The 17,315-nt window shown below is 39.8% G+C and overlaps 1 protein-coding gene across 1 annotated transcript in view; it reads right to left on the bottom strand.

Moving 5' to 3' along the window:
- ARHGAP28 (Rho GTPase activating protein 28) overlaps positions 1-17,315 on the bottom strand; it is a 220,910-nt gene that overhangs the window by 203,229 nt on the left and 366 nt on the right. The gene's annotated exons all lie outside the window — the stretch shown is intronic.

Raw genomic sequence — 17,315 nt, forward strand, 5'->3', positions numbered from 1 at the left:
AAAGCATTTTATGAGAATCAATTGGTTGTCTGGAGTTTACAATAAGGGCATAGGGTATTTACTATTTGTAAATTGTGTGGTACACAGACTATATATAAAATTTCTAATAACCCTGTGATAAAACACGTTTTTTCCCAGAGAAACAGTCGTTAAACATTTACCAGCAAATCACTGCCTGTGCGTCACTCTCCTATAGGGAAAAGGGGGATTGGTCCATTTTTCTTTGTGAGTTTTGTTTTTACTCTTAGGACAGTTCTCTCTTTTTATTAAGAAATATTCAATTTCAGATCTCTGTCCATTGGCCCTCTGTTGTTTTCTACAGTGTCAAAAGAGCTTGGCTTAAGGGCTACTATAAGGAAAAGAAGGCAGTAATTACTTATTTTCCTTACAATTAAAAGTGTCTTTTAAGTGTGACTATAGCTGATCTTTGAACAACACAGGTTTGACTCGTGCGGTCCAATTATATGCAGAATTAAAAAAACAACTTTTTAATGTTTAGTTTTGAGAGAGACACACAGAACATGAGCAGGGGAGGGACAGAGAAAGAAAGAGACACAGAATACCGAAGCAGGCTCCAGGCTCCGAGTTGTCAGCACAGAGCTCGACATGGGGCTCGAACTCACAAACCATGAGACCATGACCTGAGCTGAAGTTGGACACTTAACCGATTGAGCCACCCAGGCGCCCCTATACGCAGATTTTTTATAGCACAGTTCTGTAAATATATTTTCTCTTCCTTATGTTTTTCTAGCTTACTTCAATGTAAGAATAGAGTATGTAACACAAATGACATACAAAATTATGTGAAAAGTGACTGTTTATGTTACTGATAAAAGCCTTCCAGTCAACACTATGCTACTACTAGTTAAGTTTTAGAGGAGTCAAAAGTTATGTGCAGATTTTCAACTGTGCGGGGGATCGGACAGGGGGCAATGCCCCAACCCCTGTGTTGTTCAAGAGTCAACTATATGTACACACTGCATTATTTGTGCCAATAATCAAGCTGACCCAAAACGTCTTACTTGTGCCTTTGAAATTATTTTTATAGGAGTTTGTAAAAGATTTATGTTTGTGATGTTTGAAAGAAAATGACAATTTTGGTTTTTTTTTTTAATTTTTTTAAGAAATCAGTGTGTACTTTGAGAACCTGAGTATCTACATTTTAAACTGAGATCTGCAATCTACAAACTTCTGTTATCTGCTTAGATAACCTCCCTATACTTCAGTTTCCCCATCTGTGAAATGAACATGATAATGGAATCTACTGCATAAGGTTGTTGTGATAATTAGATTAGTCAATGTGTATAAAGTATTTTAAAAAGTGCCTAGCACACAACAGAAGGCTTGCCATTATCATTACCACTGCTATTACTACTATAATCGCTGCTGCCACACAAAGGAGTCAACTCACTGACTTACAGATATTAAAAGTAAACTGTAAAGAGTTCTGACCTTAGATTTGTGCTGATGCATAAAAAGTGACTTACCAAAGATCACACAACTTGTAATATTAGAACCCAAAACACATGTCCCTTTATGGTTCTTTTCTTGTTAACCTACTGGCTTATTTCTGAGCTCTTTATTTATCTTCACTAGTTAGTCAGTTTTCAGGAGCGATGTGGTTCTTTTATGAAAAAGAATGATTTTATCTGAGTATACTCAGATGCTCTATAGATCTATTATTCAATAATGGATAGCCACAGGTGCAATTTGGTAGCCACCAGCCACATGTGGCTACTGAGCATTTGATGTGTGACTAGGGTGAACTGCAATGTAACTATAAGTATAAAACACAAACCAGATTTAGAAGACTTCCTATGAATATAAAACATAAAATGCTCATTAATAATGTTTATGTCGGTTACAAGCTTAAATTGTGAATATTGTGGGTAAAGATGAATATGTTATTAAAATTAATTTCACCTGTTTCTTTTTCTTTTTACTTCGTATGGCTTCCAGAAAACTTAAACCTATATATGTGCAGGGCACCTGGGTGGCTCAGTTGGTTAAGCGTCCGGCTTCGGTTCAGGTCATAATCTCACGGTTCGTGGGTTCAAGCCCCGCGTCGGGCTCTGTGCTAACAGCTAGCTCAGAGCCTGGAGCCTGCTTCAGATCCTTTGTCTCCCTCTCTCTCTGACCGCCCCACTGCTCACACTGTGTCTCCCTCTCTCAGAAATAAATAAAACATTTAAAAAAAAACCCTATATATGTGCCCCACATTTATGGTCTGCATTATATCTATACTGGACAATCCTGCTCCATACAAGAGTAATCTTTATGTCCAGCTTTGAAAGCTGAAAATGCTGCTTTAATAAAGAAGTGCTCTTTGCCTCAGTTAAAGGAACTAATAACTAACATCCACCTAGTCATCCAAGGTATAAGTCTAGGTGATATTGATGACTCCTCCCTCTTCCTCTACCCCACACACAATAATGGTCGAATCACTCTGAAATCTATCTCTCCATCTCTATTCCTTCTACCAGTGCCCTCCTTACCATTCCTTATTTGGACATTACAAGAATCCTCACGCCAGTCTACCTGGCCACCAGTCTTGGCTCCCAAAATCCATCTCCTACAGTGTTGCCAAAATAATACGTATCTAAACACAAGTCGTATACAATGGCACTCTTCCGAGTAAGGTCCTTCCTTCCTTTGGTTCTTAGTACCAAGTTCAGTGGCACGGCACATCTCCCCTTATCCCCATGGCTTTGATACTGCTTACTTGTCCAGCCTCATCTCAATCCCTTACACATGCTACCTTTGAAGTGATATAAAGAAAATTCTTAATTATGCACATTTTGGGGGCACCTGGGTGGCTCAGTCGGTAAACATCCGACTCCTGATTTCAGCTCAGGTCATGATCTCAAGGTTTCTGAGATCAAGCCTTGCCTATGCGCCTGCTTGGGATACTCTCTCTCTCTGCCCCTCCTCAGCAGACGTGCACACACATGCACACATGCTCTTTCTTTCTCAAAATAAATAAACATGTTTTTAAGATACGCACATTTTGTTAAGTATTAGGTTGTTGTGGGAGTATGGGGAATGGAGAGGAATGGAGAAGATGACCTGGGAAGGCTATGAAATAATCACATTTATAAACTCATTCATAAATTTTTTCAATGACATATAAAACATAGACTCAACATCCTACAAGGTGTCCTGGCCAATGTGTTAAAAACAAGAGTAGAAAACAATTTGTATGGTTTTATCTGACACATCTTAATATGATTCCTCTGGTTTCCTCAAAACTGTGACCTCCTGAAATGAAATCCTATATGAACAGAGTTCAGTGCCTGGGACATATTGTATATTTAATTCACAATCACTTTCTACCCCTGTGCTCACACATCTTGCCTCCACCAACCCTACCCCCATCACCCTAAGTCTCTAGGTAGAAGCCCAGGTGGTGAAAACCAAACTTTTAAAAAATAATGGTTGGTTTACATAGGAAATCACTTTCAAGGGTTTTATCCATGTCACAGACCTGATTACCGAGGAGCTTAAATATGTTATTGCATGGAAAAGTCTTATTTGCTGAAAACAGTGAAGAGTGAAAAAGAGGAGCACAGGAGGCAGAGGGGGCAATAATTGGAAAAACAGGGAAAACGTATCTCATGCCTCCTCCTTTTCTGACAAATTAAACAAACAAGAAAGAAATCATGTGAATGGCCAGGTTATCTCTATATTTCAAAAAGCATATACGCAAATGGAGATATGTTGGAGAATTTCATTTAGTATTAACATGACACGTTCATCCTGATAAAAAATAATTTGCTTCTGGCTAACATTCTCAGTAACTACCCAGTCAATACTATCTTCACTCTCTGTAGTAAATTCTAAAAATTAGAAAGTAATTATATAATGACTGATTTACACACTTATGTAAACCAATAATTATGCAAACATCACTGGCACCTTGATGAAAGTTGCCATTTTCACATTGATAATGCTTAGATTTTTTTTTTCCTGCAGAGATATAGAGTCCATTTTTTTAATTTTTACGATGAAAACAATTTTTTAATAGTCATCACCCTTGTGATTCAGTAAGATCTGTACTCAGACTGATGGATTATTTGGAACACATAATAGTTACTTGCACAGTTACCAAAATGAAGATACATTTACACAACTGAACTTCTCCTTTATTTGACAGCTGGTCAAAAACAAACACTCTCATAGGCTCTGTTATTAAGCTGCTTATATTTGTAAAATCTGCAAATCTGAGAAATACTTAGAATCCATCTAATTATCCACCTTCAGACCCAGTTTAGGGACCCCACTCAATTCATCAAGAGGTTTTCCCTTTTGCTCTCAGATCTAATTCATCAGACTTTTATATAATTCTTGAATGGCCTTTAAACTTTCTGTAAGTTTCACCATCAAAATGACACCCCTGGCTAATTACCGCACTAAGAGGCTGATTTCCTCTGTCAAAATTCCCCACTTTGAGAGAGCTCTGGCACAGGGTGGTACTTGCATGTAACTGGATTAAGATTACCCACGTTTCTGGAAGATTTAGCTTTCAGAGCCCCCACTGGGCAAAGCAAGATGAGATCATTCTTACCTTGTTTCCACAAATCATGTTTTTCAATATAGAAGGTTAAGAGGATTTCAGTGTAAAATATATACACTATTTCTGTAAAATAGTGGTAGTAGCCACACTAGAAGTTTTAACTCTCTGAGGATGCTAAAATAAAGCTGCAATGCTGTTGCTGAGATGTCCCCCTAGACTCTGCTGTGTTTCCAACACCACTTCTCCTCACCTGCTCTCCCATCCCAATCTTTCAATGCAGGGGGAGGCAAACCGTGCCACATGGCCAAATCTGGACTGCCACCTGTTTTTTGTAAATAAAAGTCTATTAGAATACAGCTACGCTCCTTTGCTTACATATTATCTATGACAGCTTTCATGCTGAGTAACTAGGACAAAGATCATATGGTCTGCAAGCCGAAAATAATTACAATCTGGCCCTCAAGGATAATGTTTCCTGACCTTAGATCTAACAGGATCACTGAGTCCTCTCTTTCAGCCCTTTCTCCTCATAACATATATGTGGTGGATGACTGAGTCAAAGGAACTCTTCCACTTTTTCAAAAACAGCAAATACTTTCAGGCCACAAAATGCTCTCTTTGCTAGTAATATCCTCCTTTACCTTTGCTTTCTTGAGTTCCTACCCATCCCTTAAATTCAGCTCTCCTGTCATTTCACTTGAGATTCTTTTCTTGACTAACCCATGAAATAAAATTTCATTATCATTTCATTCTATTAACACATTTATCAGAATTTATCTCATTCTCTTTTTAAGTATATCTTTTGGGTCCTCAAGTACATCAGTAAGTTCATTTGGAGAGACCTGATTTCTTTACTATATTAACTTACCATACAGACTCATGGTATCTATTTAGTCAAGTCAATTCTTAAGATCTGCTTTGACCTATTATTCCTCTAATAATAGCACTTTGATACAGAGATAGTACTGTATACAACTCTGTATTTCATTTTCCCCAATCCTCCTCCAATCCACCCCTGACATTCCCCAGATAGCCCAAAACACAGTGTCCAGTTTATGGGGGAAGACAAATTCCAAAGAGAGTCAGAGATTAAATGTAAAATACTAAACTACACCAGTACAGCTGACCCTTGAACAGCATGTACTTGAACTGCGTGGGTCCACTTATATGCAGATTTTGTTCAATAAGTATACTGTAGTACTAGAAATGTAAATATTTTATCTCTTCCTTTTGATTTTCTAAATAAAATTTTCTTTTCTCTGGCTTGCTTTATTATAAAAATACAATTTACAATACATAAAACATACAATATATGTGTTAATCAACTGCTTATGTCATCGGTAAGGCTTGCAGTCAATGGTAGGGTTTCAGTTACCTTTCTGGGCAAACGTCATATGCACATTTTTCACCATAGTGGGGACTGGCTGGCACCTCTAACCTCTGCATTTTTCAAGGATCAACTGTACTTCAAAAACCATGCATGAATGCCTTTATAATTTGATAGTGGTAAAAACCTTCCTAACTATAACTAAAAATTTGGAAGTAATAGTAGGAAACACTGATAAATTTGATTATATAAAATGTTAAAAACAGTTGGTTTTTTTTTTTAATATAGGAAAGGTAACAGGAGTAAAGTAACAGGGAAAATGACAAACTGAGAAAAAATATTTGCCATTTTTTTCTATCACAGAAAAGGGATAATATTCTGAACATAAAAAGAGTTTCTATCAGAGAGAAAAAAGAAACCAACACTCTATTGAAAAATGATCTAAAGATATTAACAGATAAATCAGAAAGCAATGCAAATAGCTCTTAATTGTATAAGAAGATACTCAACCTTACTGATAATAAAAGAAATGAAAATCAAACTACGGTCAGGTATTTCTCACCTAATTAGATTGGCAACAATAGAAAAACTGAAATATGTTCATGAGACCTTGGGGAAACAAGCATTTACATACTGCTGATGGGAATTCAAAATGGTACATTAATGGAGGAGAATTTGACTACTTCTAGCAAAACAACATATGCATTTATTTTCTAAATGCAATTTGACATCTAACAATTTAATCAAAGATACACTGGCAAAAGGATGAAAAGACATATGCAGAAGGTTATTCTTTATACCACTTGTAACAGCATAAACACAAGAATAACCCAGGTCTTGATCTGCAGGAGAATGGATGAGTCCATAGAAAACTATGAAGCTATAAAAAGGAAGGTGGAATAAAGCTACATTATTACTATGGAGAGATCCCCACCATCGATCGTTCATTGGAAACAACTGAGTGTATATGGTATATGTCTGCTATTTTTCAGAAATAGTTTTTTTTAGTTTAAGGTTTATTTATTTCTGGAAGAAAGAGACAGACAGAGTGAGAGTTGGGGAAGGGCAGAGAGAGAGGGAGACACAGAATTTGAAGCAGGCTCTAGGCTCTGAGCTGTCTACACAGAACCTGATGTGGGTCTCAAACCCACAAACCATGAGATCATGACGTGAGCTGAAGTCCGATGCTTAACCAGTTGAGCCACCCAGGCACCCAAGAAATAGTTGTTTTTATTGGTCCACCTCCTTACCACCTATACACACATACCAACAATAGCACAGAACTTCGTGAGAAGTACTGTCTGATGCCTCACTTCACTATGGGTCACAAAAGCAGAAGTGAAAGATTTTCCTACTACTGCCCCTCATTCAGAGTTAGCCTAGTAATACTCAGAAACTTCACAGGCAACAGGGTCTGTAATACTCAGCCCTATCTTTTCTTTTCTTTTTCTTTTTCTTTTTTTTTTTTACTTTTTCTTAATGTTTTTATTCATATTTGAGAGACATAGAGAGATAGCGTGTGAGCAGGGGAGGGGCAGAGAGACAGAAGGAGGCACAGAATCCAAAGCTGGCTCCAGGCTCAACCCAGGAACTGTGAGATCATGACCTGAGACGAAGTCAGATGCTTAACCATTTAACTGACTGAGCCACCCAGGCACCCGAGTACTCAGCCCTTTCTGACCTGACCTGGGGAATGTAAAGAACTTTTCAGACCAAATGGGTTTAGTTATTTTAATCTCCAGTTGACCAGGCCCAAAACAAGGTCAAGTTTTTCAAAATAAAGTTTCATTAAAGAAGAAACTGAGGCACAGAAGGATTAAATAAGTTATCCAAAGTCACACAGCTAGTAAGTGGCAGCACTGGGATTTGCACTCAGGCTTGCCTATTTACTATACTCTGTCACCTCTCTATTCGACCCTCTCACATTTCAGCTATATTACAGTTCACTATACTGGCTCCCTTTTTCTCTACAGCCAAATGCCACATTTCAAACATATATAAATAAGTATATGGCAATTTTTAAAGTATCTTTGAACATGTTCTTAAAATCCACATGAAAGTCTTCAGAGCAAGGGTCAAAGGGAAGTTAAGAATAATAAGTACATTGAGTTAAACATAAAATTCTTCCCAATGTTTCACAGATGGTTCCCTAACTGTCCATTTACTTAAAACAATATATGCAGAAAATGTTCTCAATCTGCTACAAATTATAATGGCAAAAACTCATTAGCTTAAAAAAGTCACAGGCTTACTGGCTTATATGAACATGTATCATTTTATTTGCCAAAAGCCCCCTCCCCTCAATACAGCATACAACCTGGCTCGCAGGAGACCGAAGAGTCCTGCTCCAAGTCAGAAAGGTGGAGACGTAAGCCCATTCCCAGGATATGCCCCTAGGAGACACATGTGAACAGCAGTGACTATGCCATGGCAGAAATTTTGTAAAATGTAACACGACTATCATCTGTACCTTTGAAGACAGATTATATTAGAGACAACGTTATATTACTATATAATTCAAGCTCATGGTGGTCTATTTTACAATTAACTTCGAAAAAAGTGGACAATGACATGAAGCCCCTGAGTGGCTCAGTCGGTTAAGCGCCTGACTTCGGCTCAGGTCACGATCTCATGGTTCATGGGTTCAAGCCCCACATCGGGCTCTATGTTGACAGCTCAGAGCCTGGAGCCTGCTTCGGATTCTGTGTCTCCCTCTCTCTCTGCCCCTCCCCTGCTCATGCTCTGTCTCTCTCTCAAAAAGAAATAAACATTTAAAAAAATTTTTTAAAGAAAAATGGACAATGACAAAGAGATAGTATCTTACACCTCTCTGTGGCTGACTGCACCTCTCCTCCTATCAAGTGAATTCTCTACCCCTGAAAGCTAGCATTGCCTACAAATAAAAATATATGGAAATTCACTTAAACTCAAGAGATTAGTGATACAGGTATTCTCATGCTAGAAGGCAGTATCTAATGAAAAAAGTCCTATTTATTTAGACACTATAGGAACAATGGAAGAGACAGGCAAAATTCCTTAACCCATTAAGACAGATAACAGGATATCTCCAAACCAAGTAAAAATTCTCTTGATTGTGGGAAATAAGAAAACAATTTTAAATTGTCTTGGATCTTACAGCAAAGGGGGGAATTTAAATTAGTGGGGAAAAAAATCCAGAGAGGGCTATAAAGAACCAATAATGTAATCAATCCGCCTGCTCTTAAGAGAAAGACATAGCGAAAATGTATTTCAGTGTAATATTCAGGAAGGCCTGGGGGAAAAACGACAGACACCAGGGAAGTAAAGACCATCACCTCGGGCCTACCTCCATTACCATCTCTGTAACAACAGCAACCGTGCAGGACACATTCCCTTCAATCACTCCAGCTGCAATTATTCTGTAGTCTTGTTCAGACACATTCATCTGTACGCATGTTGTGTTTGGGTCTGGAAATTGTCGTCGTCACATCTACTGGCACCTAGATCACAGACGCACCCCTGTTGTCGTCCCAGGTCCCCCCTCCTGACCAGCAGCTGGACACAAGTGACCTTCTGGCTCCCCTGCCATCCCCTCTTGTCCTCCCCCACACCCAAACCACACCAGCCGTAATGTGTTTTGACACTGTAACTGTACCTTCCTTCTCACAGTGACAGCCAGGATTCCCAACCTGACCCACCTCAGGCTTCCAGCCCTGAACTGCTCTCAAGGCTGTAAATCTAATCCCATCCCCCACCTCAACTGAGAGAACTTCATTTGCTTGGCTCTGTGCCCTAAACTCCCTAATAGTCCCCAGCTGTTTTCTGGCCACAAGTTCCCCTTTTTATAATCCTGAACAACAAAAGAACATATTTTAGGTACTTACCTACCCAGCTAACTTCAGTTTGTCCCTCTCTCTAAAAGGTTCTTTCACCGTGCAGTAAAGATGAGGAAAAAGCGAAGGGAAAATCAGTCGAATTCCTGAAATATTTATTAAGCATTCACTCCATATGTTCTATGTAAGGACGGTACTCTATACTAGCTGAGAGGGGACAGGACTGACACACCCCAAATGAATGACACACATCCCTCACTCTCAAACCCTTTGAACTGAATGAGTAGGGGACGGCGTGAAAACGTATGGGTGATTCTTACAGGAGATAATCTAGCTTCCTTGAGGAAAGAATTCCAGAGGGATAGGATAAACTTTGCTTGCCTCTCTGTGTGACGAGCATCAAAGGAGAAGCGATCGCTTCTGACCAGAAGACTGGGAAAGTCTCACTGGTAGAAACAGCTCTGGGATCAGCCCTGGAAGGACAAGGAGGATTTCACTAGTTGACAATGGAAGAAAGTACAGGGAACGCACTTGGTGCCCCTGCCTGTGTGTAGCCCCCTAAAATCTCACTACCCTCACTCACCATGCAGTGGGCAAGTATATTAGTTCGCTAGGCCTGCTATAACAAAGTCCCACAAACTGAGTGGCTTCCACAATACAAATCTGTTTTGGTTTTGGAGGCCAGAAGTCTTAGATCAAGGTTCCCAGCAGCGCTGGTTCCTTGCAAGGGTGGTGAGGGAGAATCTGATCATACCTCGTGCCTAGCTTCTAGTGGTCTGCTAGCCATCTTGTCATTCCTCGGCTTCTAGAAAGGTGATGACCCTGATCTCTGCCTTTATCTTCATGTGGTTTGCTCCCTGTGTGCATATCATTTTTCAAAGGTCCCCTTTTTATAAAGACACCAGTCATACTGGATGCAGGCCCACCCTAATGACCTCATCTGAACTTGATTACCTCTGTGAAGACCATTACCTCCAAATAAGGTCACAGTCTGAGGCACTGAGTGTTAGGAGTTCAATTTCTGAATTGGGAAGGGGGAAACAACTCAACCTGTAGTAGGAAGATACTAAAACTACATAGCAATAGGTGAATGTTATATTAATTATATTATGAACATGAAAATATAGTATGTGTATGTTCATTGGTACAATTTATTTCTGAGTCATATAGTTGTATTAACACATTTATTATAAATGTTATAATATATAATATATATAATAACCTGAATCTTTACTGACCACTATGAGCTAAATTATTTTTTCAATATTACTTCATTTAGTCCTCACAAGATTCTATGAAAACATTCCTATTTAATGATAAGGAAACTGTTACTTAGAGAGTTTAATAAACTGCACGCAACCACAGGTTTGCAGGCAGCAAAGCTGAAACTTGCACCAAGGTCTCTGTATTTCTATCCTCAGAACTATAATCACTGCACTAAGTACGGTACTAACATGCACATATGTTTAGAAATGGGACAGCTGTAAGTAATAAAATGGATTCTTCTGGATGGTTTGCAAAAATTACTCTGTATTTACATATTATGTAGCTACATCAGAAAGATTCCTCATAGCACAAAGGCATTTTCATATTTGCAGATTTTCATTCGGTGAAATATTGGTCTTTCTCAAATCCTTCACCTCAAATCCCATGGCACCTTGAAGAAACACCTCAAGTTTCATGTTTTCAGAGTCTCTATTTCTGAATAGACAAGAAGGACACATTTTATGCCTAACAGATTCCAAGTCAACAAATGACTTGTTTTCTTCCCGTGAGAAGTAAATGAACAAAGGGAACAGATAATATATTACTGTGCAAATAAGATCCAAATACAAATATTAGAGAACCCAGCTCCCAAACAAGTGATAAGAGGTTTAATAACATCTACTCTTACTGTAAGTCCCATTAAGAGGATACCAAATTTAAAAGGGAGGAAATAAAGCGAGGGTGTTTTCATCTTTCCGTTTGGGTAACAGGAGTTCTATTGAAAAGGAATCATAATGGTGATAATACTTTAGATTTTCATAGTGCTTTAGGATTTTCACAGTCTTCTCACGTATTTTATTTCATTTGACTCTAATTACACTGTTTGGTGGGCAAAATAAGGGCAATGACCTCCAATTTACAGATAAAGACATGGAGGCCCAGAGAGTTTAAGTGGCCTCCCAATGTGACCTAGCTAATGAACACTAAGAAACACACACACACAGACAGACACACACACAGACACACACACACACACACACACATTCCATACCTTTAGAACCGTTTACTGTTAGCCCCTGGGAATGCTAGCCTTTGGGAATAGCACATAGCTCTGCAATGTCAAAACTAAAATGACTTATGAAGCTCTTCATCAAGAATCTGTTGCAAAAGATGCTGAATTATTTTTCAGGCAAAATGCTTATTAGCTGTTAATCAAAGTGCTGCTGAAAGATCACTGTGTGATTTCATTACTGCTACCAAGTATCACATGAAAACAATGAACTACAGAAAAAAAACACCACTAGACCATATCATTCATCCAAGGTACTAAAACAACATGAATTTATTCACTGACTCACTGAATGAGTTGAATATTGAGAAACTACCTTGCGTTAGACATTGGGTTACATACTAGGAATACAATGATGAGCCAAAACTGTGGCGCTTACTGTCTGGCATGTGTATTGTGAGTGTGTGTATGTGTGTGTGTGGGGGGGGGCATAACTACATAATTATAAGCTGTGAGGTGTACCGTGAGAGAAGACTGTGACAGGAAAAAATCTTCCAAGCAGATAGAGTGTGATAAAGCAGGAAAGTCCTCTCTGAGGAAGCAATCTAAATGCTGAGATTCGAAGTCTGTGGATGAATTTAACAAGGACCTTTGGTGCTAGGGAGGGTGCTGCAAAGCAGAAGATATCAGGGGGAGGAAACAGAGTGTGCAATGGCCTCAAATGGGGAGGGCACATAACACACTTTAGACTACGGATGAATTGTCTAAAGCAGCCACCTCTACTTTCTTCTGTTTCTCTCTGTAACGCTCTTCATTCAGGTGTCCATCTCCACCACTCCATTCAAACTGTTCTTGAGGTCGACAATGACCACCATATTGTAAATCCAACAGGCACTTCTCTTTCACCTCAGTCAGTCAGTCTCTCACTGGCATTCAAACTGCTAAGCATCCCCCTTCCCTCATGGAAAAACTGGAAATAATTTCTTGGCTCGCCTTCTATTTTCTTTGCTGTTCTTCTTTTGCCTCACCTTTAATATTGGAGTCCTAGGGTTTGATCTTAGGTCCTTTATTTTTCTGTATTTATATCTTTACAAGATGTCACCTAGTCACATGGCCTTAATCTCACTTAGGTTGGAACTCTCAAATACGTACCTCTAGACCTGATTTTCCACTGAGATTCAGACTCTTACGTGTAATTGCCTTCTCAACATCTCCACTTGAATATCAAATGTAGCTCTCAAAGTTAACATGGGCAAAAAATTCTCAATTCCTCAAATCCACTATCTTCTAGCCTTCTCCATCTTAGTGAAAAACTCATCCCTCATTCTTCTCTTTCCTTTACTTCCATATAAATATATTTGCAAGTTTTTATCTCTAAAATACATCCTATAATCATCCACTTCTCTCCACCTTCAATGCTATCACCCTAATCCAACTAACCAAGCATGGAGAAATTTACATATTCTGTACCTAGTCTCCCTGCTGTCATTCGTTCCCTCTTTACATCCAATTCCACATGGCAAACAGATGTTCCTTTTAAAATGCAATTCAGATCACTCCATTGCCCTGTATGAAATCCATCAAGGACTTTCCCTTTCCTGGAATAAAATCCAAACTCCTTAACCTAGCCTACAAGCCTTTTAAAATCTGGTCCAAACCCACTTCTTTGTCCTCATCTCCTGCATTCTTCTACCTGTGGCAGGTGGAATGTATGGCTCCCAAGATAGCTACACCCTAATCCTTGGAATTTGTGAATATGTTACTTTATATAGCTAAGGGAGGTTGCAGATGAAATTAAGGTCGCTAATCAACTGACCTTAGAATGCAAAATTATTCTGGACTCTCTAGATAGTCCAGTAATCAGAGGGTTCTTAAAAAACAGAACAAGGAGACAGAAGAGTCAGAGAATAAGATGTGATGACAGAAACAAGGTCATCAACATAACACGATATCAGATTCAACCCACATTGCTTTGAAAGTAGAGGGTGAGGGCCATGAGCCGAGCAGTGTGAGCAAACTCTAGAAGCTGGGAAAAGCAAGGAAATACATGTTCACTTCGAGCATTCCTTTAGAGAGGAATGCAGTCCTGCAGACACCTCGGGGTTTGCCCATCGCGACCCATTCATACTTCTGACTTCCAGAACTGTAAAACAGTAAATCCGTGTTGTTGTTTCTTTAAGCCACTATGGGGGCACCTGGCAGTCGGTTAAGCATCCAATGTTGGCTCAGGTCATGATCTCATGGTTCGTGGGTTCGAACCCCGCGTCGGGCTCTGTGCTGACAGCTAGCTAAGAGCCTGGTGCCTGTTTCAGATTCTGTATGTCCCTCTCTCTCTGACCCTCCCCTGCTCCTGCTGTCTCTCTCTCTCAGAAAAAAAAAAAAAAAAAAAGCAAGCCACTATGGTTAATTCGTTGCAGCAGTAATAGAAAACTAACATGCTAGCTTACCGTGGACCAGCCACACTGGTCTATTTCATAAACAAACTTGTTTCTGCTTCAGAGCTTTTATCTTTGTTATCATCACTCCTTGGAATGTTCTGTTCCTGTATATTCACTAGACTGACCTGGCTTCTTGCCATTCTGAGCTCAGCTTCACAGAGAAGTCTTCCCTGCCCGCCCAGTTCCAGGTAGCCTGTCGTCACTGTCTATGACATTATGTTTTATTTCTCGGTAGAACTTTTGCCCTCTGAAATTATCTTTGACATTCATTGGTAGGGTTGCGTGTACCCTAACTCCCTACTCTAGAGTATGACTTCCAGGAGATCCCTGACTTTGTTCACCACTGTATCCTCAATATTTGGCACAAATTGTATGCTCAATCATGAATGTTGATTGCTGAATGAATAAAACCTACTATGGGTGATATATAAAAAGTGATATAGAGATGAGGTGGGAGAAGAGGCTGGCAAAGTAGACAGGGGGCAGATCATACGGTATCTTAGAGTCCTTGTTAAGAACTTTCAGCTTCAGCCTAAAAACGCAGAGCAGCCACAGAAAAACTGCTAACAGGGAAGCAATGTGTTCGTACTTCTGATTTTAAGAGATGTGGAGACAGATTAGGGAAGGGCAGTGATATATGTGGATGTTAGGAGAATAAATAAGAAAGATGCTTTGGGGCCCAGGCAAAAAGAAAAATATGATGGTAAACTCAGACTTTCAGTAACAGCAGTAAAAAAGCTAATGTACTAGAGAGATCATTTGAGGTTACAATGAATTAAGACTACATGATAGATTGAAATAGACGAAGTCCAATGAGTAGATTTCAAGAATGACTTCCAGATTTATATTCTAAGCAACTTAGGAGAATATGATGTCGATTTCTGAGAGGGAAAAACTGTAGAAGCAGCAGGCCGGCACGCATACATCGAGGATAAAGATTGTTAGTTCAATTTCAGCTTTGTTAAGTATGAGTTGTCCTCAAGACATAAACTTGGAGACATCATGCAGGCAGCTAAATTTTGAGCCAGGAACTCCAGTCAGAAGTGGTGGTGGTGGACAATAGCTAAAACATGGAAAGAGCCTAAGTGTCCATCAACAGATGAATGGATCAAGAAGATGTGGTTTATCTATACCATGGAATACTACATGGCAATGAGAAACAATGAAATCTGGCCATGTGTAGCAACATGGATGGACCTTGAGGGTGTTATGCTGAGCGAAATAAGTCAGGCAGAGAAGGACAAATATCACATGTTTGCACGTATAGGAGGATTAGGAGGAACTTGACGGAGGAACAAGGGGGAGAAGAAGGGCGGAAATGGTGGGGGAAAGGGAGAGAAGCAAACCATGAGAGACTCTTGAATGCTGACAAAAACTGAGGACTGATGGATGTGGGGGGAGGGGGGATGGGCATGGAGGAGGACACTTGTGGGGATGAGCACTGAGTGTTATGTGGAAACTAATTTGACAATAAACTATTAAAAAAAAAAAAAAAAGAAGTGGTGGTGGTGGATAATGTGCTCTGATGATAAAAACACATGGGATTAGGTGAAATCATCTAAGGAAGCAGCATCAAGAGAGAGGACTGGGGGACACTGCAGGGTCACCTGTACTGAGAAGCCTTACCAATGGTCCTCACTGCACCAGGAAGCTATCCATCGCCCAGCAGGAAAGATGACTGCTTGTACTTTGCGAATTTGTTCAGCCCATTTAAATTACCAGGGATGGAATTCCCTGTCTTCCACTCTCCTCTACACATTTAGGTAGAGGAGGGGCCAGCAAAGGCAATGTTGGAAAAGAGCAGTTAAGGAGATTGAGGGAAACCAGAATTTCATTTCATAGAATCTATAACGCCTCCAAAAAAAAGAATACACAAGAAAATAGGAATTTTCTTGGAAAATGTGGGCTATATGGCTCTTCCCTTGTCAGAGCATTCTGAAAGTAAAGCCTCTCTTGTCGCATGCTAAATGCTTCTTGCACTGAATGAAAATGCAGGAGCCATGGATCTCAAAGAAACCTAATTCTTGATGCAATTAGTTTTTCTTTAACAATCCTATCAAAATATGAGGGGCACCTGGGTGGCTCAGTGGGTTGAGCAACTGACTCTTGTTTGCACTCAGGTCATGATCTCACAGTTCACGGGTTTGAGCCCTGCATCATGCTCTGGGCTGATGGTGCAGAGCCCGCCTGGGATTCTCTGTCTCCCTCTCTCTCTTTGCCCTTTCCTCCTTCCCTCTCTCTCTCAAAATAAATAAAGGAAAACTTCAAATAATACCAAGACGTTATTTATCTTTTTCAATCTCATTCTCTCTGGAGTGTACGGCGAAGTTTTCCAGAGACTACATGACATGAGCTTTCACAACAGACTGAATGTTAAAGGAAACAGAATATATTAAGGAGACAAGCAAAAATGTAAAATAGTGGCCCCTCTTTGTTTGGTAAATAGTTATTTTTCATAAACATATTCACATGTAAGGGGCTCATGGGGCACCCCAGGGGGTCATGTTGGTTGTCAGTTGGATGGCGGTCTCTTGTTTTCTGCTCAGGTCATGATCTCTTGGTCGCCAGGATGGAGTTCCACGGTGGGACTGAGCTCAGAGGCAGGCTCTGGGATTTTAGCTTGGAGCCTACTTGGAATTCTCTCTCTTTCTTTCTCTCCTCCTCTCCCACGTGTGCTCTCTCCCTCTCAAAATAAATAAATTACCTTATAAAACATGTAAAGGGTTCATCACTGAGTTTTAAATAAACTGAAATTTAAATTTTTCCCTGTTTTAATGTCGGACAGTACATACTAACCGGTAAAACCCATTGGAAAAGAAGCTCTTTGGTCCTCAGTAATGTTAACGGTGTGAAGAGGCTCTGGGACCAAACTCTGAGCAGCACTGTCCTCAAAGGCCACAATAAGGGTTCGGAAACCTGGGACAAAGGACAGCAAGTTCCCCATTCCCTCCCTCTAGTTAGCAAAGACTCAGCAGGGGCTGGAACCTCAGGATGCTTTTCTTCCAGAAGC

Source organism: Crocuta crocuta, unplaced genomic scaffold (genome assembly GCF_008692635.1).
Source record: "Crocuta crocuta isolate KB4526 unplaced genomic scaffold, BGI_CrCroc_1.0 scaffold26, whole genome shotgun sequence".
Lineage (NCBI taxonomy): Eukaryota > Metazoa > Chordata > Mammalia > Carnivora > Hyaenidae > Crocuta > Crocuta crocuta.